The sequence below is a fragment of the Strigops habroptila genome, chromosome 2 (assembly GCF_004027225.2).
Source record: "Strigops habroptila isolate Jane chromosome 2, bStrHab1.2.pri, whole genome shotgun sequence".
Classification (NCBI taxonomy): Eukaryota; Metazoa; Chordata; class Aves; order Psittaciformes; family Psittacidae; genus Strigops; species Strigops habroptila.
In genome coordinates this window covers 101,378,419-101,403,442 of record NC_044278.2, presented here as the reverse complement: position 1 = coordinate 101,403,442, position 25,024 = coordinate 101,378,419, and the positions used below count along the sequence as shown (strand labels likewise).

Here is a 25,024-nt window from a genome sequence, read left to right as displayed (position 1 = left end):
GATGAAGGCAGGTAAATCCCAGGATTTACAGACCCCTTGCAGTGAGGAGTGGCTGTCTGGGACTGGCCACAAGGGTATATTGTGAAGTAGAGAGTGCTTTCCAGCTCCTGCATCCCGCTCAGTGCCTGAGTGACGCTGAGGTGAGTGATTATTCCTTCCATCTGTGCTGTGCTCACCATGTGCAGCAGAGGCTGGTGTGTGCTGAGCATGGAGCTGAGGAGCAACTTGGCTCCTCAATGGGCTAGACCTCTGAGAAGCACTGCAGTGCAGAACAGGAGCTTGCTGGAGGCATAGCTGGGGAGAGAAAAAAGACGGGGGAAGCAGTATGGGATTGCTGTGGATTCAAGTCTTTAAAAGTGCCATCTCTGTCCTTTCTTTACTTTTTTTCTTCTCCCTACTTCCAAGAAAGATCTAGCAGCTAGGCACTATCAGGTCTATTAGCCTCGGACTCAGGAGACGTACTTGGTTTAGGTTGGTTTCTTTGGTTTAGATCCCTGAAACAGTGTCCTCAAGGGTAGGAGTCAGCAAAGGCAGGAGTGGGAGCGCAGGACCAGAGCCGCAGAGGGACCCATCCGTGTCTACAGCAAGAAGCTGTTAAAGTGCACCTGCCAGCTGGTTGGACCAGACGTGCTGCCATCCTGTGCTCCTGTGCCTTCTTGTTGAGAGAGAAAAGGGGGTTTCTTTCCTTGTAGGGGTGAAGCTTGGCATGATGAAGTTTACTAAGGACTGTAGCCATGATCACAGAAGTGTCTGTCTACGAGCCTGGCAGCTGCTTGCCATGCCCCTCTTTACTCAACACCCCACAACGTAGCCTAAGTGGAGAAAAGATGCTGTGCCTTCCCATGAGGATTATGCTGCTTACATCAATGCTGTAGGTAACTAATCTTGTCAGAGGTGGTGGACCCTGCAAGTCACTTACAGCAGAGTTCCTTGAGGTAGCAATGAAATCTGTGGTTTTGTTTGACATCTGCAACCCCAGTGGACAGAAAACAGAGTGACTCTTGCCTTGCCTTAGCAGCTGAAGCTTTCTCAGGACAGAAAAGAAGATGCATCTCTATCTTTTTTAATCTTCTGCAAGTAAAAACAGTGTTTTTCTGGTGCCAATTGAGCGGTGTAGGGCTCTGTGGGAGTGATCTGCCTCTAGGAGTTTATTTCACATTGCTGTGAGTGGCTTAGCAAGAGAGGATGGGAAAAAATGAATGGGCCCAAACCTCCAAATAATTCTGACAGAGTGAAAGAGCCTAGCGAATGAGTCCTCAATGCAATCTCCTGTTCTTCCAAGAGAAAGGAAACCTTTCCAAGGGAGCTGGCTGTTAAGTGTTTTGTGTTTTTTTAAACAAGCCAAGTTACACTAGGAAGTGTCACCTGCCCAATTTTAAGTCAAAACAAATAAATAGTCTTGGGGTTTGCTTTTTTCCTGTTCAGTGCCGGTTTTTCTGGGCCCAACATGGGCCTTTTGAGAAACGCTGCGAGAATCTGGGGGCCAGGAAGGCATCTCCCTGGCCCTATCACCTCCACAGCAGCTGATGAAATGCAGAAAAGCTCCAGCAGCCGACGAGCCCTCATGTGAACAGCTTGTCTGTACCTTTTTGCCCTCACTGCCTGCTCTCAGCACAGGGTTTCCTGCCTTGCCTTTCAAGGAGGGACTGTGTCCAGTTCCCTTTTAGAAAAGGCAGTTTTTCAGATTGTCCTTGTTGAAAGAACATCCTGTGTTCAGCAGCAGTGAAAACAGAGGGCTAAGTGCTCTCTGGCATGTGCTGTGCTGTTTTGATGAGGCTGGGCCATCAGTCCAGCAAGCTTTGCTCATTTCTGTACCATGTAGTGGTAAGCTGGCGTGTACAGTATTTTCCCTTTACCCTAGAGCTTCCTCCCAGGACCCTGCCAGTAATTTGGTCATGCTTTAGTAAAGCATCACACAGACATGACGTGGAACTGTAGTCCTAATGACCTGTGTTAATTAAAAATCAAGTGACACTTTCTCAGGAGAAAGTTCTTTAGTTCCAGTGTTTTCCTAAGATAATTATACCAAGCCAGGCTATTACTCTCCCCTGTAGTTTCATTCATTGCTCACTTTGTCTAAACTCCTGCATGCCATTGCACTGCATTATTTTGTCATGTTCCACCCCATCATTTCAAAATAGATTGCCTATTTGTTTAAAAGTACAGCAAAAGCTTTAAAGTCTTGAGGAGAGAAATGCCATATATTTACTGTGGTGATGTATAGTCTGCTGGTTCGATTTCCCTGCCTTGTGGCACCAAATCGAGAAACTCTTTGACTCTTCATCTCCCCTATCTTCTAAAATAGCAAGGGATAAACAGGAAAAAGTGGAGACACCTTCTATTTAATATTGTTTGACTCTCAAGTCAGTTCAGGCTCTGATATTAATAACTTCCTGTTTTGTCTTCTGACAAGTGAATAGCCTCCATGTGTGTTGCTTTTCAGTCTGAGTTTAGGCAACTACATGACTTGCATGTTCCCAGGCTCTGGGCTACAAATTCCAGTTTTCTGCTTACCTTCAGGCCAGAAATTTAGAATTGGAAGTCAAATTGCTGAAAATGAGGTGCCAAAACTCACAGTTAGTTGCCAAATAAAAATGACTTGACTGTCACAACAGTTGAACACCTGCAGACCCTGTATGTATCTTGGGTCTGATATACATCTGATACACAAATCAGACTAATTTTATGAAGGAACTCAAACAAGGATCCTAATTTGAAACTGGACTGCTGTTAATTGCTAAGGGTGTGCTCAGAAGCTAGAAACAGAAAAGAGGATCTGCAAAAATGTGGAGAAAGGTGCATTTGTGTAATGTCACTTGTGCAAGATGCTTGTGAAATGTGGTGCATGTTGCATTGCATCATTTTTCACTTATGCTTAAATTAGTAAGACTCTTTCTTTTCCAGCTATCCAAATAATTTTCCCTGTGAACTGAACTACTTCCTCTAGATAATGCTCTGTTTTGGTGCTTGATGGAGAGGTGGAGTCCCCCCAGATGCCTAATGCCTGTGTGCTGCCCAGAGCTGCTGCCCTGCATAACCAGGAGCCATCTCCCCATCATGGTGTGAGACAGGACAGCTCAGACTTGGCAGTTCTGTGAGATTTAGAAATCAAACCAGCTAATTGAGATTTAAAACAGTGCTGGATTGAAGAGACGAGCAAGTGGTCCAGCCATGAGTTAATCCATTAGTTGCAGTAAATATCACTAGAAGAGCTTGTCGAAAGCAAATGTGAAGCAGCTGAAAAGAAGCATCCTTAAAGTGAATGTCAGAGGCTTTTGCAGCTGTCATCCAGTGGACTGGGAGACTCTGAGCTTTGGAGGAAAAACAAGGGTGCAAGAAATAAAATTTGAGTACAGAGGATAAAGTATCAGTTCCCACTGAGAGATTATAAAGGAAGTAATCTTACCACTACAGGGACCCAATTAAGAGGCAGAATCTCACAACTGTCTAATGTCTCCTCCAGGACACTGAGAAACCCAAACTAGCTAAAGCAGCCCATTCAGAGCAGCGGTAGGAGGAGGCTCTGCTGCTTCAGGGGCACACTGAAATGCCAGGTTTACATAGCTGTGGTCATTTCCAGCGTTCTTGAATCCTGAGGTCTGTTCATTGCTCACTTGGGACCAGAGGAGTAACTTCATTTTCTTGCCTGGCCAGCACAGTATCATCTTGGTCCTACAGAAGGCAGCAACAGGCTCCCAGTGCTGTGTACTCAAGTGTCCTGGAGGAAAGGCAGCAGGACCTGTTTTCCCAGGCAAATATAAGAGTTAATTGTCAACAGTAACGAGAGAGAATTTCACATTTCTTTGACTGATCTGATGAATCACTGCTTTGGTTGGTTCAGACCACGTGTGGGTCCTCTGGCCTTCCTGGAGACACCAGTGCTGTCAGTCAGTGGTCGTGTGCATTGTTTCACTTAAGCCTTAGTGCAGGGCTCAACTACCCCACCTCGCTCCTGCTATTGCCCACCTGAGACACTGCCACCCTTCTTTCCCTCCTTTTGGAAACGTGGAAACATTGGCCATAACACTGGCCAGAGTTTAAGGCTCACCTTTGCACCAATGCCCATCCCTGCTGTAGCTGCTCCCTCCTACGTCTGAGCTGCAGTGCATCACCCCTTCATCGGTGTGCAAAGCAGGGAATACCTCAAGTTAGGTTTTTTATTTGTTTGGTGTGTTTTTTTTCTAAACAGCAACAGGTTTTTGATGGGTTTTATTTAAGACTGGTCAGCCCTGGGCCCTGGTCCTCCTGGTGTCAGGAAGGGCTGTGCCAGCAAGAGCCATGCTCTGCAGTGAATATGAGCAGTGCGGTCATCAGGAATGAATTACCTTAGCTGGTATTGCCATTAAAGGCACTTTCTATGTAGCCCTGTTCCTGCAGAGTGATCCTGTGCAGGTGAGGCTTCAGAGGAGTGCAGGGATCTCTTCCAGTGTAGTACTAACAGCCACGTTTTTCTGTAGTGGGATATTCCAGGCACAGGGAGGGCTGTGCCTTCTGAGAGGAAGGAGCTCAGGATGGGTAGATGCATCGTGTACTGGGGGCAGTGGGAGTCACTTACCTCTTCTGGAGCTGGGAGGAGGTAAGTGACCTGCCCAGAGAGAGCTCAGCATTCCTAACATCTGTCAAGGACATTTTCATAACTGAGATAAACAAACAGATGCCTTTTTTGCTCCAGGGAGATAATTTCTTCTGTGCTACTAACCTAAGACCATTTGCTTGGCTTAGCCTGTATTTTTACCATATGGAACGAGCCTTAACCACTTCATTTGCGGCTGTTATTCATTTGGGGCCAATATGAAACATTTCTGGCATTCTTTTTCCATTTTCTGGCCCTTACATGTTGCTAATGTCTCCACTTCTGTATATATGTTTTCTTCTCTAACATTTCAGTTCTTCTCTCTTGTAATATTTTAAATGGTTAATTGCCCAATGCTGCAGATGGAGAGTATTAGTTACCTTCCATCACCACTCTTGCCACGATGACTTCCTTTGCTTGACAAGTTGATTACTTTGTCAAGGTGAACATTAAGTCTGTCTGGAGTATCTCTGTGCGTCTTATGCCAGACTGCAGTTGCCAGCTGGTTTCTTATTGGACATGCTGTTTCTCCAGACATGGGATACCAGCAGTAAAACTGGGATTTTGAGGGGCTTTTTTCCCCATTTCCCTACTGAGATTGATGTCACTCCAGTTTATACCAATAGGATTTAGATGACTATATCTCTAAAAGTGACAAACTAATGCATGGCAAGCAAACTCAACTGATGATATTCCACTGATAAAGAAAATTCCCATCCTGGCAACCACCCAGTCCGCAAGCAGCAATTAGGGGTTAATAATAACTGCACTCAGTCTGCCCAAGCTGCTGGATATGTGACTAACAGACATCTCCATGAAGCCAAAGAATTGCTGCAGTGCCTGCTCCCTGCTGCACTGCATCAGCACCTCCAAAAGGGCAAGTGTGTGCGTGGGGCTGACCAGTTCCCCACAGCGCCAGTTACAGGCAGCAGGGACCAGAAAGGAGCCTTTGTGAAAGCATTGCAAAAATGGCTCATTAAGGTGGGAAAGAAACTTCCTTTCCATTGCGTAGTAGGATCTCACCGGGATTGGCGTCTCAGATTTCCATCAACACGTGAGTCCATAGCTCCCCTTCACATATCCAGTGCACAGTGTGGGATCCAGTTATGTCTCTTCTTGATATTACTTGTCGAATGTCTCAACTTTTCGAGCTCTTTGGAGAAGATAAATGAAAAAGTTGGCCAGCATTATTATCTGATGGTACAGGAACATTTCTCTACCCAAGTGTGGTAATATCTGAGCGTCTTGGATATCTGAGCAGGCGTGTCAAAGGAAAGCAAACTTGGTTTTCAAGGGCACCTATTTCCAGTTTGAACTTAATTTCCTTTTAGGAATTAATTTTTTCTAGCCTATTGTAACAGAAATAATAAACAAAATCATGGTGCACTTGTCAGATGAACCTTGGCACCACACTGTGTACAGCCAAACCAGCTCTGGGTGCAGTGTGACACTGAGGGCAGGTGCTGGGCAACTCTTCTCCCTGGCAGATGTGGTCCAGGGGTTGCTCTCCTCACAGGATCTTGTAGTGAAACCTTAGCGAAGAGCAGAGACAGAGCTTTTCTTGCATCATACTGTACATGACAAGGCAAGGATGTGTTTGGACACCTATATATTGACCTACCTCAGATCAGCCTCATGCAAGAATGGAAAAGCAACATACATTCACTTTTTTTTTTTTTTTCCCTGGTGTTTGTGGGAAGGAGGAAAAACACCTTTTACTGTCTGAGTTTAAGACATTCATGCTGCCCCAGGCGGAAAGGAAAGGGACCTCTTCTCTCTCTGCCTACAAGGGAAGAACTGACTATTGGTGTGAGTGATGGGTGAGAAGCTCTCCCCAGGGACCTGCACCACAGACACTCCCTGCCCTGTGCCTGTCCCCTCCTGGGCTCCCCACTCTCCTGTGGCTCTGAGCCCTGCCACTTTCTGTCCTTGGAAAGGCAGAGGTGGGGGAGCAGGTTCCCAGGGGCCCAGAGGAGCAGAGGGTCTCCATCACGGGTATCTCCTTGTATGAGATGAAGAAGGTGTCTCCGCCTTTGGTGCTGCAGACAGGAGCAGTCCCACACTTCCCTCTGCAACACTCTGCTGTCTCCCATCATTTATTACCTGCTGGCTGTTTAGGTGTGTTTCCCTGCAGGCCGGGAGCCAGGAGGGTTGCCCTTGGGACACCTCCTCCTGGTGCGCTGCCAAGGCCAGCACAGTGTCCTCCCAGCAAGGGCCGTGGCCCCGGCTCCGGGCACACAGCATCTGTCCCGGCCTCCCCTGGAGACCTGCCTCTGCTGGGAGAGGCAAGGTAACCTCGCCACTGGAAATGGCTGGGACGGCAGCCAGCAGAGATTAATGGCATCATTAGCGTCCCCAGTTTATTTATAGGCTGGAAAATGCCTCGGACCTGCACTCGGAGCAAAGCTGCTCTGTGTAACACAGGGACTCACAGGTCTCCTGCTTCTGCCTTCCCCCTTCCTGCCATTTCATCCTGATCACTGGGACTGTAAAACCTCTGGAGCAGGAACTGTCTCTCGTTGTAAACCTGCTCTGTAAACCTTCCTAACTAGGGGCATACACTCAGATGTATTTTTTAACGTGAATGCTGTATTTGTCTGGTCTCCTTCCTCCACCCAACTGTTCATGTGCTCCCTGTGTCCTGTGGCCCCTCTTTGGGAAAATTCTCTTTCTGGTGAATTTCTAAGGCATAGACTGAGCAGTCGTCACAGGAATTAGTGATTTTCCACCTCGGATGTTAAACTGTGAGCTCTGTGAGAGGAGGACTGGGAATCCCACAGCCGTAGAGAGCACCTAAGATATGTGGGGCCCTAGAGAGACATGCAGATGTCATTGATGGCAGGAGGTCTTCCTACAGGAGCCAGCAGAGCCAGCCCAGCTCCTTCAGGAACCTTGCTGCACTGGCAAGAAAGGAAACAACACCCTGAGTGTGTTGGCCTCAGAAGAGCTCTCGGCACGTGAGCTGCGGCCGCGCTGCCTGGCCTGCTTCCCAGTGCTCGGTGAAAGGTAAGAGGAAAGGAAGGTTGTTGTCAGCAGGCACAGATCCAGGGGATCGGCTCTGTGACTGGCTCCATGGGTGCAGGAAAAGGAGCCCCTCCTGCCCAGAAACATGGATAACCAGCAAGGCTCCTCATGGGGGTGAGGTTGCTTCGTAGGGCACCCATCCATCACTTTTTGCTGTTGTATTGATGTGAGAGAAACTCCTGTGTTGCTCTCTCCTTCTAGGAACTGAAATAAAGAACCAGCAGAGAACTGCTCAAACCACTGTTGTCTTCTCTTTTTCTGGGCAATGACACTACTTAAGGGAAGACTAAGGGATCCCAAAATGCTAGAAGGAGGATTTCTCCGATGTGGCCACTACAGGTGAAACCACATCACTGGGATCCCCTCACCCCAGCATGTCTGATGGGTTCAAGGTATCTCAATGCCTTGCTTTCCTCTTCCGCTCTTTCCCACTTGGGTTCTGGGTTCCAGGTCCCTCCATCTCTTCCTGGCCAAGACCCAACTCTCTGCAGTGATGGGGAGGACAGTGTCTGCTCAGCACCTTACTTTCCATGTCTGTTAAATGGGACCATGACACTTAACTGGCTTGATATGGTCTTTTGAAGGACAAAAGCTTGTGTGCAGTTATTCAGCCATCCAAAGATCATAACTGGGAGAGTATTTCCATGTCTGATATATGTGAGATCCAGTGTAATTTAAAAGGCTTCAAGGAAAAGGCAGGTCATAAGCAGTATCTGAGATAAAGGGTGAAAAATGTTTTAACTGTACTCTACTTATCCTAGGAAAGAGACATCTCTTATATAGCTGTTTCCCATCTAAATTCCTGAACATCTAACCAGAAAGCTCAGCACAACTTTCTATCTAGACTGATGTCAGACTAGAGGAGCGAGTCTTGGACAGAAGAGGCTATCTACATCTCCAACTGATTACCTGCTTTAAAAAGCGACTCTAAAATGTGGAAGATATTTTTCTAACAAGACAGTTAAGCTACATTTTGGCTGTGGGACACTCCGTCCCGGACCTTGGTGCTGCACAGCTTTTGTGGAATTACACAAAGCAAGAGCAGGGATTTTTTTTTTCCTGTTTTACTAGGCTACACCCAGTTGTAACCATATTTAACCTCCCTTTTTCTAGCTGCCAACACTGGGTGGCACTAAGTAACTCCTCCTGACATTTTACAAAATTGACTTTAAAACTTGAATCACACTGACTTGGCTCCACTCTGTCCTGACAGCAAATGGTTTTGCTTGAGAAACTTTTGATCATATGGTTGTTGCAGTAGAAACATCTGACTTACATAGCACGTTTTGTATTTGCTTGGTTTGTTAGGTTGTTAAACCTCTCCTGAAACTCTGGCCTCACGGATTTGGTAAAGGTTCGATGTGCTGTTGGGCTTGAAAGCCAAATTTCCTGTACCAAGGGGAGAATTGATGGAATACTTGAAAATAACAGTGCTTTATGCTGGAGATCTAGACAAAATGCAGAGAATCACAACATGGTTGAGGTTGGAAGAGGCTCTGAAGGCTGCCTAGGCCAGCCCCCGCTTGAGCAGGGTCAGCCAGAGCAGGTTGGATGGGACCATGTGCTGTCAGGGTTTGAGTCTCCAAGGATGGAGACTTCACAGCCTCTCTGGGCAACCTCTTCTGTTGTTCATCCACCCTCACAGTAAAAAAGTGTTTCAGTTTATGCTCGGTGCCTCTTGTCATGTCAGTGGGCACCACTGCCCGAGCCCAGAGAAGAGCATAGGCATGTGCTAACTGGCATGGCAGAGACTATCAAGGATGAGGACCCACGAGTCAGCTGGGGAGCTGTTTGCGATAGTGGAGGCATAGCTGATGGGCATTGCCAACATCACCAGCAAAGAGGGGACAGACTCCAGCCCAGGGCTTCTGCACATTCTCTGCTGGATTCTCCACTGAGGCTTGGGTTGGGATCACTCCAAGTGCTGTTTCCAAGATGAGTTTTCTCCTCGGGGAGCAGGCTCTGGGTGCAGTGCCTGTGAGCCCAGCAGTGCCACCCTGCCCTGGCCTGAGCAGCATAGGCACGGCCAGGCTAAGCCAGTGCCCAGCCTTGCTGTGCTCCAGTCCCAGCGTGCCTGCGGTGCTGCCAGCCACACTGCTTGTGATGCTGCTTCTAGGAAACCTTCTTAAAAAACCTTCTTCTGTATGAGAAACAGAAGGGTTTTGAACTCGCATCCTACGTGCTTTGAGCCTGTGTTGTAGGGCAGTGGATTATAGCGGACGACAGCTTTTCTTCATAAGCCTTGCGGCTGAAGGCAGAGTCTCCTTGGGAATCCACCCTTCCATTCCTGTGAGGGTTTGGGGCTGACCGATATCATGTTTGTTGAGCTTTTAGTTTGACTACTGAACAGAAAAATCAACTGTTGGCAGAGCTGCCTCCTCAAATAGACAAAGGCCCAGGAGAGGCAGAAGCTCTTTGGAGAGAGGCCCTGGCTTTGCAGGGATCTCAGGGCTTTGGGCAGAATTCAGGCAGAGGATAAACCTTGATATCCAAAGGATAACTTGGGGAAAGGGAGTTGCACAGGATTTTCCATTGCTTTAGGAACCTTTGCTGTAATTCAGCTCATGTTGATTAACCCTGAATGCTGGATTCTTAAAAAGTGATTAGTGAGATCATACTGGAAATAGAAACAGATGTACCATCTGTTACACAGTGTATGGGGTTTAGGGGGAGGTTTTGCTGAAACTCAGTTGTTCCTGACACTAACATGAGACTTCACTGCTGTCACCTTTCCATTACCTCCCCAGAAGCTGAACACCCCTTTGAACATACAAAGTCAGCTGGTGGGATTTGCTGTCAGTGGACTGGTGGTGTAATTCTGGCCAGCGACAAGGTTGAGAGCTGAGCTATTGTGGCATCTCAGCCTTTAGGAGAAGCCATGGTATAGGATTTTGCCACAGAGATGATTCCCAAGTGCCTGAAATCCCACAGTGGGGAAATCTGGGCTTCACTCTGAACTTGTGCTTGTGCCTCACCGCATCTTCCCTTCAGTGAAATGTAAACACCAAAAGGTTGGAGTGTTGGGTTTTCTTCCCTCCAGAGTTGTTCATACACTGTATCCCTGCCTCAAAATACTCTCCCCGTTTGTACTGTAGTCACCCACTGCAGGTCTCAAGGATTATCAGAAGCACTAAGCAGCTCTCAGACAGCAATTGCAATTACGCTTCCACAGCTGTGATTGTCCACAGCCGTGCCTTCTGTCTTCATCCAGAGCAACAGAGGATTTGAAGGAATGGTGCAAGGCTGAAGAAGGCAACACATCCATATGCCTAAATCTAGTCTGGCATCCTTCTGGCTTTTATAGCATCTGAAGAGCAAAGTGCACATTTGTGCTGTTCATAGTGCTGCTGCCTGAGCACTAATATCTGGTCTAATAGGCGCAGCATCGTGGCACCTGGGGAGAACAGGAGCAGGTTCCCTTTGATCCTCAGGGCACGTTTTTCAGCACAGCTGCACAGCCAGGAGAAAGCCGTCAGGATTCTTGTTTGCTTCTTCCTTTTTCAGCGTCAATCTCACAGCTGATACGCAAAGCCTCTGGCAGGCCTCCATTCACAAGTATATCTACTATTCGTTATTTATACAGAAACAGAGAAGGGCAATTGCTTTATGACCCTGTAATAAAATGGGTCACTGCTCCCCATGTGCTTTGAAGCCCAGGACCTGATCCAGTGGAGGTAGAAGATGGGACTCCAGGTACAGGAAGGGTATCACTATAGTGGATCCCTTTGCAAAGACCAGGCTTAAATACACAACACACCTACAAAGCACAGGTACAGCTTTACAGGGCAGAAAGGAGCCAAGCAGCCGGCTGCCCTCCGGCATTACAGGGGAACAGTAGCACTACAGGGGAAGCTGGCACAGTGCTCCAGCAAACACCCCTGAGTATCTCCTGATGTGGGACCTGCTGGCATTGCACTGCTTTTACCTGGGTAAAGCAAGCTGCCCCTTGAAAGAAATGACCTATCTGCTCCTCTGTTGCTCCTCTTGCCCCATCACTACACCCTGTTAGCTGTCCTTGGGGTCTCCACTGGGACCAAGGGGGAGCAGAAGGTGATGTGCCTTGAGGAGGCGGGTGACCAGATGGATTCAGCACACAATGCCATTTACCTTTCCACAATGCCATCCCAGCGTCTGCAGTTCCAGCCCTTCATGGCTGTCCCCACAGCTTGCTCCCCAGGGTGCTGATGGGGGTCAGTTTGGGACCCTGATGGGGACGAGGGGATGACCTGGAGCAGGTCACTTGGTAGTTCACCTCCTGGAGACCAGAGCACATCCAAGGGCAGGTCGAGTCTTCAACAGCCGAGCCACCTTCTCCTCCTGACACCTCCTGTGTGGTGACAGACGTGGGTGCACCCCACCAGCTCCATCCACTCCAAAAGGCATCTGGGGACCTAAGCACGCGTGGTGAGCAAGGAGGGCTCCGTTCTGGTCTTGGTTCCTTAAGGAGGCATTTCAACATCTCACAGAGGGGTGAGGGGACAGGGCAGGGGGAAAGTGAGGTGCAGCGAAGTCCATAGAACAGCCAGCAGCCCAGGCACTGACATGTTGCTCCCCAGCAGTGGTGGCAGCCCTCTGTCCCCCATCCCACATGGGGCTGCCCCACAGCGAGCCCGGCTGTCCTGCAGGATGACACAGTTCTCCTGGCCTTGTTCACGCAGGGCTGATTCAAAAAAGATGTTGGCAGAAGATGTTACAGGCCTTTCAAAACCTCTCTTCATACTCCAGCATTTTGCTCTCTCCATCCTTGGGCAGGAATCACACAGGCCTGGGCTGCATCCCCCAGCCCCAGCGCCCCAGCGAGCGGGAGCTGGTGCCTTGCAGCAAGACCTCCCAATTACTTCCTTTAAAAACACTATCACCAAATAGCTGATTAATCCTGCAAGGTGCTCTCTCCAGGTGCTGTGTGCCATGCAGAGGGGCCATGCACCCACTGTCTGGGAAGAGGACAGGGTCTGCGCTCCTCACACAGCCCTAATGGCTGAGGGGTGAAGGGATGGTCTCAGGAAGGACATGTGCAGTGGTTACCCTGGGGAAAAAAATGTCACATAATGTAAGTTCTCTTCCCTCCAGATTCCTCTGCAAGCCACGGAAAAACAAAGACATTCTTACTCTTCTTTTCCAGGGAATTTTCAACAGAAAAGTGGAAAGTATGCTAAAAAAAAGTAAGGATGCAGGGAGGGAGAATCTCACCGGAGTTGTCTGAAACCTCTGTGTGTGTGTGTTCGCTGTGTTAGCGCTGCCGGGCTGCCAGGGGACCCCTCGCCCTGCCTGGAGCTCAGCGATGCTCAGGGGACAAGGTGGCTGTGCCCAAGGGTGCTTTTCCTCCGGGGGGTCATTGCTCACACAGCTCAAGCAAGGACACAGGAGCAAGTGCTGGTGGTCCCAAACACCCTGCCCAAGCAGCCGAGAGGGGAGATGTTTATCCTGCTGTTCACTGGGAAAAGTCGGGGTGGTTCAGCTGCCAACACAGCCACAGGGTCCCCGCTCTGTGATGAAGGTCAGCACCCAAAGGCACGCTGAGGAATGCTCTGACATGGCAGCCTTGGGGACAGAAACCACTCAGTGCTAGACCTACAACAATCTTGGCTCTGCTCCTAGGGCCTCCCTGCCCAAATCATCCAGTAACAACTTACATCCCCCCCTGCACCCAACTATAGCTGTGTATTTTTCACAAGTGTTTCGCAAATGTAACCCCTGTGTTTTATACCTTTCAGTCATTGATCAAGCTGATGTGTTTCTCTTTTGGACAAATAGTCATTACATCTGAAAGTTTATGGCTGGGCTTTGAAGTTAATGTTCTCTGAGATGAAGGAGAAAGTTCACACTTCTTCTATTGCTTCCAGCCCCTCTGGCTGCAGACCAGATAAGAAGAGATGCCTCAATTTACAAGTGATGATGATTTTTGCAGGCAGAAAAGCCAAAAACTTCTTAAAATAATAATGGCTTGAATCCTGTAGTGCTCAGCAAAACACTGGGAAAGGAGGGAAATGAATCCAGGAAACCTATGGACAGCTCAGAACTGTTATTTCTCTGTTTACTCTCTCAGCTTCATCTGGGTCTGCATTTCCCTTCATCCATTTTTGCTGCTTTTGTGGCCAAATTGCCTTAGGTCGCCCACAAGCTATTTTCCACCAGCAACCCCTGGGGAAGAAGTGCCACTGCAGACAAAAAGGGTTTTCTCCAGATATTAACATCCCTCAAAATTTCATTGATTAGGTGAAGGAAACGTTAAACTTATGGCATAGTCCTTAACAGCCAAGACCGTTTAAGCTGGAGGGTGTTATATGACATCCAGTTCCTTCATGCTGGTTTGGAAATTGCAGCCTCACCACAACCTTTTCAAGCCTACTTCCTACCCTCCTTCCTGCCACAGCATCAGTGAAGCTGGGGCGATCCAGCTGCTCCAGGCTTTGCTGGGAGAAGCCTTTTAGCATCTCTACCTGAGGAGGTTTGAGGGACATCCCATACGTTGATATCCGGGATGCTGGGAGCCTGATAGGCACTGCCTGCAAGCTCCAGGTGGAGTAACCAAGCCTGAAAGGGCTTTGGAGAGGGATGGGGTTTTCCAGGGCCTCATCCAGCCAACTTTGGGAACTCCCTGAAGACGGCAGATCCATGACCTGGGCAGAGGTGTCTGTGTTTGCCCTCATCCCACTCCTCTGCCCACCTCAGCCTGCTGGGCTTCTTCAATCCAAAGAGACTTTTCCATTTGACCCCATTGGCCGTGGGACTGGCCAGAAAAAAGGATGCCAAGAAGATCCATGTGTGCCCTCCAGCTGGGGTTATCTGAACCCATGCTAGCGAGACGTGAAGTGTTGGAACATCTCAGGAACCACTGCAGAGCATGCACAGGTACCATTAGCATTCTGATACAGCTAACGAGGGGATGCTTGTATGAATAAAATACATTTAAATGACTTACAAAATGGCAAGATTTCTGATGTATGCTGTCTAATTTAGAACTGAATCACATTCCTGCTGCAGCACATTAAAGGAAGGATCAGTGTACCACAGCTCACAGCTGGGCAGCATGTCAGCTAAACCCGCTTCTCCCTCTCAATTAACTGTCTTCGGTTTGTTTCTCCTAAATATGCAGCTGAAATTCATCTGAAAGGCATCAGCCAAGTTCAGAGCAGGAAGGCATCATTAGTGTTCCCTGTAAGGTGAAATTCCATATCTGAGTGGAGGACCCCCCCAGCAAACCCCAGTTCCCTCCCTGTTGTGGGGACAAGCGCCCCTGGGACTGACAGCCGAGGAGCACAAGGGCCTTGAGCCACCCTGGCACAACCACAAGGACCAGCCAGAAAATCCCTCCTGGGAGGTGAGGACAAGCCCCAGGGTGCCACCAGCATCCCCTGCACCAGCAGAGAGGGTCCCTCCGTCACACAGACCTGCAGCATCCTTTGCGAAAGCAGCGGTTCCCTTTTGCTCACACCTGTGCTGCTAATTTAATAACAGGATGGGCTCCGGGGTATTTCTGCTGATCCTCCTCCATGTCTCGGCAATGGGATCTGCCTCACTGAACACCCAGGAAACTCCCCCCTCCTTTGTTTTACTCCATTTAATCCTTTGGTGCAATGCTAAATAAAATCTAATTATTACCACCTCCCCCCCAGCAGCACTGGTTATGTTTGCTGCTGGTGCAGCCTCCAAGTAATTTAAATGAGTTACTGAACCATAAGGAGAAACTATTAAACATCCTCTTCCCCTGGACATCAAGATGCACCAGGCCATTAATATTTCTTTATCACCGCAAACTTTGAAGCTTGAAATCCACGCCTGGGTTTGTCAAATGGGATAATTATTAAATGTTTTGAATTACCCAGCTAATTAGCACTAAACCCTGTGTTCACCACCTGCATTGTGGTGAACGCGGCATTGCGCGGTGCTTCTCACTCTGATTTCTTTGGAAGCTTGGGCCCGAAATTTGGCGCAGCCCTCGCAGCAGGGAGGTATGCCATCTTCCGGGGTGACATCACCCATTTTTGTCCTGGCTTTAAAACGCAGCCAATATCCCTTCCTGATTTCCCAGGCAATCAGAACTCAGAAAATCAGTGTTGCTCTTGGGAACAGCAGCATCGGGAGGTGTGAACACGGTTGTCCTGCTGATGGTGTTGGGGGGTCCTTTGGGAACAAGCCCCAGTGTGGCACCCCCTCTATTTTGATGAACGCCCAGTCTTTCCTTCAGGAGCACCTACAAGCACTCAGCAGTGTGGTGCCACACTGGGAACATGATGGGTGCATCTTACCCCCAGGCACTTGGGTGTTGGAAGCTATTCTGGGGGCTTTGATGCTTTTGTCCCCATTCCCCTGGGGAAGACAGGGACAGCAGGAGAGAAGGTTGGGTACCAGTGGCACTGGGGCATCCCTTGGGGTACTAGTGGCTCTAGGGCATCCCTTGGGGTACCAGCAGCACCAGGGCATCCCTTGTTGCGCCCTGTGCTCCCCATTCCTGTGCTCCCCACTCACTCCCATTTTTGGAGGTGGCATCTCAAAAGCGAAGCCCTGTGCCCCTCAGAGAAGACACTCCGGGAAACACCAGCCTGTTCCCAGCTCCACTGCAGAGCAATTCCAATGCACCATAAAATGATCTTGCTGCCCGACACGGAGCAGGTCAGGAGCAGCCCCGAGAGGTGCAGGGCTCTGCATCCCATTAGGGCTGCCCGGAGGAAGCCGGACAGAGCTTTTATTAAATCAGGCTCAGAGTCAATGCTTAAAGAAGGGCTTTTTGAACTAGGAGCTGAACCTCATGTTTGGTGCCCTGCCAAGCTCAGGATAGTGCGAGGAGGAAAAGGAGATGTATTTTTGGACTGCATGTCTGCGAACAGGCTGTTAGATAAAATTAAAGAGGCTGTTTATAAAGAATCCTCTGGTGGTGAAGCAGATGTGGGGGCCCGAGTTTACGACAAGATATATTTCTGGTGTTCGCATGAACAATCATTTTCATTTGGGACTTTCCTCATGCTGCAATAATTTGTTGGTTTGGGATTGTTGGGGGTTTTATTACGATTATTATATTATTTTAACCGAAACTGGCACTTTACCCTCATCACTTGTGATGAACTTGTTTGTTTACTTATGCAGTGGTAACTGGAGAGCTGGGCTCGGGCTCTGCTTCCTCGGATGCTGGTTGTTTCCTACCAGAGCACTCGGGGCCATTTGACCCAGGTAGTGAAGCAGAAAACCAGTGTTTATTATTTCTTGCCATGTTGCTGGTGGATGTTGAACACTTCAGCTTCTTCAGGCCACTGAGCAGGTGCCCATAGGACATCCTCTTCCCCAAGCCCCATGGCACAAGGGCCCCCAGCCCAGCTTGTGCCTGGCCTAACACAAAGGCAAAGTAACATTGCAGGAGCCTATGGAGTTACTTTATAGAATCACAGATCGTTTGGGTTGGAAGGGACCTTTTAAAGATCATCTAGTCCAACCTCCTGCAATGAGCAGGGACATCTTCAACTGAGCCGGGTTGCTCAGAGCCCTGGGAAACCTGACCTTGAATGTTTCCAGGGATGAGGCACCACAACCTCTCTGGGCAGAGCCCCAGAGCAAACTTCACTTTGCTCTGGTACGAAACAGGAGCTGAGTTTTCTTCTGAACCGATGTCATTCTTCACTGAGCTATGTTTAACATCCAAGAAAATACTTTGGTTTATGCTTAAGGTTATATAAATACATGGAACGTGTTTAATAGCTACTCCTGCAGCTCTACATATGTTTTAAAATACGCTGCTTTCCTGAGTGTTGCAGGCAGCAAAGGCATTGCTGTGCTTTTGCAAGACAAACCAAGAGCGCAAGTGCACGTTTCTAAGTGGAGACACATTATCATTAATTATACATGGCTTGGGTTTGTGCTGACTTGCCATCCTCCTTGGATCCTGCACCAAGCCCTGGCTTTCTTATGGCAGATAATAACTTATAAGAAAGAAGCCCAACACAGTTGCCATGATCTATATCTACCGCAGGGCATCGCATATGGAAGACATAATCTTTGATGGTAAATTTTTGCTTTGACATTATAGCAGAAGTTAAGTGAAAAGGTGTCATCCTTGGCCTAGAGTTTCACGAGTGCCACAGGCAGAACATGCTTCTCTGGGCTCTTTTAAACCTTCTCCTCCTCTTCCAAAAGGAGAAACTCACAATCTGGACTCAATTGAACCTTAAAGCCATAAAATTCCAGGTTCTAATAAATCTTCATTTTATAAAAACACATCCAGCATATATCAAAACAGAGACTGTAAAAGAAATTAAACATGTGTGGGTCACCTACTCTGCTGGATGCTCCTTAACAGGATTGCAAAATGGGTGGAATAACGAGGTGCAATTTTGCTGTGAAGTTTTGGTACCTCCCTGTAGCACCATTGGCCTGCCCAGGGAGCAAAACACACAGGGAATGGGCTGGTGGCTCCGCTTCCACATCCCCTCCATCCTTCCCGGTATGGGCAAGCTGGGTTCCAGCCAGCATCCCCATGGGCCCAGCGCTTGCTTGGCTTCGGATGCTGGAGTGATGGGATGCACCCGCCACAGGATGCGGCCCACAGACATCCCACAGCCCTTCCCTTCAGGAGGGGCCTGGCAAAGCAAGGACTTTTCCCCAGTGAGTGCTGAGGCCACGGTGAGCAAAAGCGCTGTAAATCAAAGGGAGAGCAAAGTAAAGCGGCGTTTGGGGGGAGGATTGCCCATTCCCATAAAGTCGAAATGCGAAGCAAAAATGAAAGCAGCTGGGATCGTGCTGCAGAGGAACGGCCCTTTACAAGCGCTCTAAAAGAACTCTGCCTGTGATGTAATCTGGACATTTCCTGGCTCACTGGCGATTTCCTTGGATCAAACACCCGGAATGCCGGGGAGCCGTCACCACTGCGCAGCTCCTATTATTCACATGGTCCCAGGGGAGAAGCAGGGTGCCGGGCAGCTGGGATGTGGGCAGCAACTCGCACCCCTCTGCCTGCGCTCCTCCTCGCCCCAACGGGGTGAGACACTGAGCATGGACCTTCCCTTGAATTACCCTTAGTTTGAGGGGTGAGGTCTAAGGCTCCTGGCCGGGGTCCTGCATCCCGCAGCCTTGGCAGGGAGGCTAAAGTGTGTGAGGACCCTGGCAGGGACAGACCCGCAGACTTTATAACAAGATATAATCTATTTTTTTTAATCTATTGTATTATGGAGATTTTATTAACTTCTAGTGCCTTGCTGGAGCAGTCATGACTGAGTCCAAAAAGCAGGCAAAGCCCTACAGACCTCAGGAATCTTCTTCTCATGAAGATTAGTTGAGTTTCTGCTAGCAGTGCGCTGAAACTAGAAGTCTAGGAGTAAAGAGGGGAAAAAAACCCAGCACACTTTCTTTGTTAGAATTCTACAGAAGTATTTCTGATCATATTCAGAACTTGTTTAACATCTCCCATTCCCATGAATTTAAGCTGCCCCTGGCAAAATGCCTGTGAAAGCACTGGGATGTCCGTATGGGAAGTCGAAACCATGGGACCCAGCAGCACTTCCCTGCAGTAGGATGCAACAAGTCTGCCATGGAATCGTAACACTGGGCTGAGCAGCAGGGAGGCAGGCGGCACATCCTGGGTTTCCAAAAGGAGCCCCATAGCTGCCAAGAGCACCCATCCATACCTGCCACCCATGGGGGCATGAGGATGATGGAGCCGTGGGGACAATGGTGTTGTAGGGATGGCAGGGACATGGAGGGCAGAGGCCCAGGGACTGGTTTGTTTTGCATTTCCCTCAGCACTCAGCACCATGACCACCCATGGAAAGATACACGGTGTAAATCTTCCTGAAGGAGTGGAGGTTTTTGATTTTTATAGGGATGAACTATTCCGACAACCTCAGTATTTCACTGCCTTGAGGAACTGCAGCTTTTGGGAAGAGCATCCTTCGAACTGCATTGACAGCAGCAGCAGGGCTGAGAGGGGACCCAGCAGGGCACAGCAGCAACCCCCATTCTGACTTGACATCATCCAACCTCTGCTGCAGCAGGTGGAAGGAGAAAAAAACCCAGACCCTTCCCAAAGTTCATTATCTGGATCTCCAAAGACTGTCTGAATTTGGGTTGCTCAGGAGCGCTCTATGACCAATTGCCCGAAAATAAGTAAAATCAAAGGCAAGCAACAAAGGACCCATCTGGGAAGCACTCGTACCATGACCAGAGACCCCAGGTGGCTCTTCCTCACCTCTTCCTCCTCACCAGAGAATCACTGGTATATCAAGCATCTGGAGACGAGTTACCTGGAGCACCAGGGGCTCGGGGTGGTGGGATCCACAGGGGTCTCCCAGCCAGGGGTACCCGCCTTTGCTGTGTTTAAACAGTACCTCTCAAAAGGTATGTACAAAGGGCATTTAAAAGGGTATCACTGACTAATTTAATGCAGCACCAGCGTGGCTTTAGAAGTAGTATTGAAAATATATATTCTTATATTAAAAAGAATATATATTTTGCTATGGTTTCTATGCAAGCAGTGTAAATAATCAATGGAGGCTATTGCAACCCATCCAGCCCTGCAAGGCAGAAAGAGAAAGCGAAAGGAATCCAGCCCTGCGAGCTGTGAAATCCTCGGGCAGGGGGAAGGCCAGGCAAAGAGGAGCCTTAGCAGGGCTGCTGCCTGCCCACTGCCCGCTGCCTGCTCTGCAGTCCTGGCTGGGCAAAGGCTTGGTAGCAGGGTTATGGCAAAGATGAGTTCAGCAGCACCAGAGCTTTGGCGATCTAGACTTTTATTCACATAATACTCCAAGTCTTCTGTTAACACACATCGGTTGGGTTTTAGCTTAATTGTACCACATGCTCCAGCTTTTTATATTCACTTACAGGCATATCATGGTATTTTCAGGCTTAGGTCACTTCAGTTTTATTATTGCAGGTGGCCCAAATAAATTTTCATTAACTTCTTCATGTACGTTTTCTAAAGAGAACTGTAAAAGGAACAGTTCTGAGTTTTGCTTGAATTTTTGAGTAAGGGCTGGGAGTAGTGTCCCTGTCAGTTTTACAGCTGTGTTCTCTACTTCACCTCAGCCCTCATATTAAATGCCAGAAATGCATTAAAGGCCAGAAAAATCAGCAGCAGTTACTGACAGGCGGAGATATCCAGATAACACAAACCAACTTTTTATTAGAGACATCTCAGGCAGTTTAAACTGTGTTACCCATCCTTGCTTTCACGTTTCTTCCCTACGTTTTGCTTCACTGAAAACCTCCACTGAGCTGCATGGGGATAATCTGCCTCACGCAAACAGCCTGCTTGAAGCCCAAGGTTAATTCATTACTAATTAACTTGAGGTGCTCAACACCTTTGCACAGGCTGGTCTGAATGTTCTACATCTACAGCTGGAAATGAAATACAGGTATGTGTCTGATTAAGAAAACAAAAATAAATAAGGAATGTGATCAGTAATTGGTGCTGGGATACCAACCCAAACGCAAGAGAAAAGGGGAGCGAGGCTAACGCCCACCAGCCCTTGCAGGAGCAAAGCTACACACCACGCAGGACAGGAGTTTCTGTTTGAAGCATTTTTAAAAGTCTTCTGTAGGATGATGGAGTTATCCCAAACTTTTATTGTTTTAAAATTAACACAGAAAAAGAGGAAAAAGGGAGTTTCCTCTGCAAAAGTCACAGACTGATGATTAAGCATCTCAATATCACCTTGAGCTCAAGTTTTGAGAGTGCTGAACAGACAAAAATCCATATAAAATCCACATTTTGCATGTTTGCCTTCGAAAGCCCTTGTGAAGCTCCTCTGCCTTTTGCCTGTCGTCGTCAGGCCCGGGAGGCCTCGCTGCTGTGGGGTTCTGCAGGCCGTGGGTACGAGCCATTGCTCAGAGTGCTGCTCTGGGACTTGCAGTCCCCGTGTTTATATTTCAGCGCTACGCGTGATTAATCCTCCATTTCATTCATTGTCTTTCTACTTCTCTGCTACTGGGAACAGTAAATAAGGGGGAAGTTGTAACAAGAGCCTCCCTCTTATTCAGAGACCTTCTGTTTCCTGCAGGCTGGCGGCTTTGAAAAAAAATCACAGCTCCATTGTGCTCCTAAGTCATGTTAAATGATTCAGATGGAAAGAAAAACCCACGTCAGTAGGAACAAGGGACAAAGCAAAGAGGAGCGTCAAGGCCGGCGGACCAGGGACACCAAACCCAGGCAGCAGCACATCCTGAGGATGCTGCACCATGTGGCAGCACCAGTGTGGTTCTTCTGCCCTATTATGTGGGCGTGTGGAAAGTGGGAGCTGCTCCCAGCATTCAGGATGCTTTGGTGGGTGTCCCTGAACACCTCTGGCACCACAGGAATGGCATTGGCTGCCTGGGGGTGGTGGGACCGCAGGACAGCCCTCCTGTCCAACCTGGGAACAGGGATCCAGCCCACAGCAGCCAGGGGGGAGGCAGACTCGCTCCTACCCCCCGAGCAGGGCTGGTAGTGGTGGCTGCTGGGCAGAGGCAGGGAGGCAGAGCCCGGGTGCTCCTGCGCAGAGGCAGAGGACACAGCACTCGAGATGGCGCTGCTGCCACTGAACATCTGGTACAAAGGCTCCCCCAAAATAGATCATTTCCTTCTTCCACCTCAAAGGAAACAGAGCTGGAAGGAGGCTCAGTCAGAGCCAGGCTGGTGCAAGGAGGGGTCGCTATCGCAGGCAGCCTCCCGCTGGGAGCCAGGTACACATCCCAGAGTGTGACTCGGACAAGCCATCAGCACCAGGCAGGGCCCAAGAGGTCCAGCCTGTGAAACACCCAAACGCCAACGTAGGTGCTGTGCCCCCACCAGCAGAAACCCACCAGCACTTTGCCATCAAGCCCAAACCCTTCCATCCCCAAAACTGATGCTGAAGCTGCTCCTGTGCTGAGGGACTCAAGCTGTGCTCAATCCTCACCTGTGTTTTCCAGCACTGGATTTACAATGCAGCACTTGTTCACGGCATCTTCCTTGTTGGAAGGCATCAGTAGATATGTGTGTCAACAAAACTAAAACGAGTGTAAGTGCCAATACAGACAAGTCTGATAATGAAACATGAGTCACTGGTAATTCAATCATTTGCTAATGCAGGTTTTGAAGGAAGTTCTCTCCTCCAGGAATCGGCACCACACAAACTTGAGTTTGGGGTTTCTTAAGAAGAGCACTGTGATTCTGCTTTTTACTGAGTAGCTGAGTTTTCCCAGGGCTGGTGCCTGTGATCCCTTTCTGCAGCCCCGCTCCCTTCACACCTCCATTCCAAACCCCAGGCATGAGCCCCTCAGCCCGGAGTAACCCACCACTCGCACTCTGCCTGGCACGGCTGTGAGCAGGAGCCTGCCGGACCTTCAGCACCATCCTTCCTCCCAGCAGTTTTCATTCCCAGCATCTTCCCAGCCTCAGGAGCAAGCTGGCAGCAGGGAGGGGGCTGCTGAGGCCCCCCAGCTGCCATCAGTACCCCAACACTGCTACAAGCCTGCACCATCCGGAGTGCCACCGACTGCCTTTAGTTTAGAGGACGGGCATTTTCCCCTTGGGCTGGGCTAAGAAAGAGCATGGTCAACCCCAGCACTTCAGCAAGGGCAGCTTTTTCCCATAAAGTTATTACTTGCGTTCTTTCTTAGTTTTGGTTTGGGAAGGACCAGGAGGTGTCAGGGATGTCGCACCTCAGCTGGAATTTCTTTCCAGATATTTCTTTGACTATGGTTACTCTTACACTGGATAACAATTGCACTCGCAAAATGTTGCAGCACGTCCTCAGTTTCCCCTCGATAAGCCTTATTTTTTGAGCAGCATCTCGCAATAAGCATTTAAAGGGTGACCTCTTGCTGCTGTAAGGTGTGCGGGGAGCTGGGGCCTTGCCAGACATTCAAGCTGTAGCATTTGGCCTTTCCTGTTTTGATTGAAGAACTTTGAGGAGGTCAGAAATGTGTGATTTGAGCTTTTGCCGCTTTAATAAATGAAAGGCTGCTGGAAGCATTAGGATGAGCTTCCTTTGTGCCAAATATCCATCATTTAATTCAAACATGTTTTAGTAATATAAGCAAGATTTCAAAAGGAATAGCTGAACATCCCACTTGCCCATCTTGCTCCTCCACCTTCTCACTGCTTAGCTTGATCTTGAGCACTGCTGCTGCAGGGAGGGCTTGAGCTTCTGACGTGGCGAACAGGTAGACTAAGCTACTTCATAGCTTTGGTCTTTTTATTCCATCACAAAGTGGCAAAAGGGAAGGCTTGTCTCTCTTGTGGGTCACCTCTAATAGCGATTGCTTCAGCAAGATGGATTTCAAAATTAGGTGCTCTTGAAGCAGAAGCCGCGCTGTGTTTTTCAACAGCACAAAGCGGCCCTAGGAGCAATCTGACCTTCATTCTTAATATTAGTATTAAGAATGAAGGTCATTCATTCTTAATATTCATTGGGGGGGAGGGGGAATCCATCTTTGTGTTTCTGCTTGAAGCACTGTCAAAAGAAAAGCCAAGGCATGACACACAGAGAAATGTAAGACATCTTCTACAAAACGTTACAAACCTCTCAGAGATTTACTTTTCTTGGTTTTTTTACTCAAACACTGGAAGAAAGTCTGATAGCTTGTCCACAAGTACGTTACTTTGGAGTAAAGGCTGGTGTGAATTTAAAGTGAACCTATTCTAGACTAATCTGAAACCACCTCAGAGTGGTTTACAATGTAGGGTGCAATCCAGTAGCAAAGGCTGGGGAGAACTTATCAATAAAGACTCACATTCAGGCACTGCATTAGATTGGCACCTTTGTAAAACATCCCTCGAGGTATTCCAGGGGCTAAAACACTGTCTATTGCAGCCTTCCAAAGGAAAATGCCACACACTGTTATTTTCTTCTACAGCAGCCCGCAAAAGGTGTGATCTGTAGTCTCTAGTCAAGTCTGGGTGATGGTAAGCTGAAGAGCGCAAGGAAGGAACATTGTTTGAAGACACTTGGCATTTTACTGCTATTAACAAAACAATCGGCACATTTGTGCCCCAAAAGCCTGTAGCTGGTCAGCTGCTACAGGCAGAGCCTGGAAATGCTTAATTGTCTCTTGTATTAATTATCTTTGTATCTTGCCATGTTGCTGATACACTCAGTATCCAGTAATGTATTCTAACCCAACGCTATCCACCCGCTTTATTCCTTTCATCTTCTGTCAGGCATAGCTGGGAAGGCAGAATGGGAATGTTTATTCTAACTAGCAGGTTTAACCCTTAGGCTACCAAGAATGGGGAGAGGCTTTTTTCAAGCTCGGCTTATCACCCATCTAGAGAACCTGAAGGTGTGGCTGCAGTCCGCACAGCTCCTCTTCTGGTGGAGTTCCTCAAACCCATCTCCCCCCTTTCCAGCACGCCTAAACTCAGATATTACTCAGCCTTTTCTCCTTCACAATGGGCTTGATACACAGATAAAAGGAGCTGTAAAGGGGCTCTGAGCCAGCATCACCCTAATTAAGCTGCAGGAATCCTTTCAGCCACTGGTG

General features: G+C 48.6%; 1 long non-coding RNA gene across 2 annotated transcripts in view; it reads left to right on the top strand.

The window, feature by feature from the left end:
• Positions 1–24,970, top strand: part of LOC115604384 — a 73,969-nt gene extending 48,999 nt beyond the window's left edge. The window contains exon 4 of one of the 2 annotated variants that reach the window (XR_003990255.1): positions 21,580–24,970. This is a non-coding gene — a long non-coding RNA (uncharacterized LOC115604384). Of the gene's footprint in view, positions 1–13,643 lie in introns of both variants that reach the window. The other variant, XR_003990252.1, reaches the window with a different exon arrangement.
• Positions 24,971–25,024: the final 54 nt, after the last annotated feature.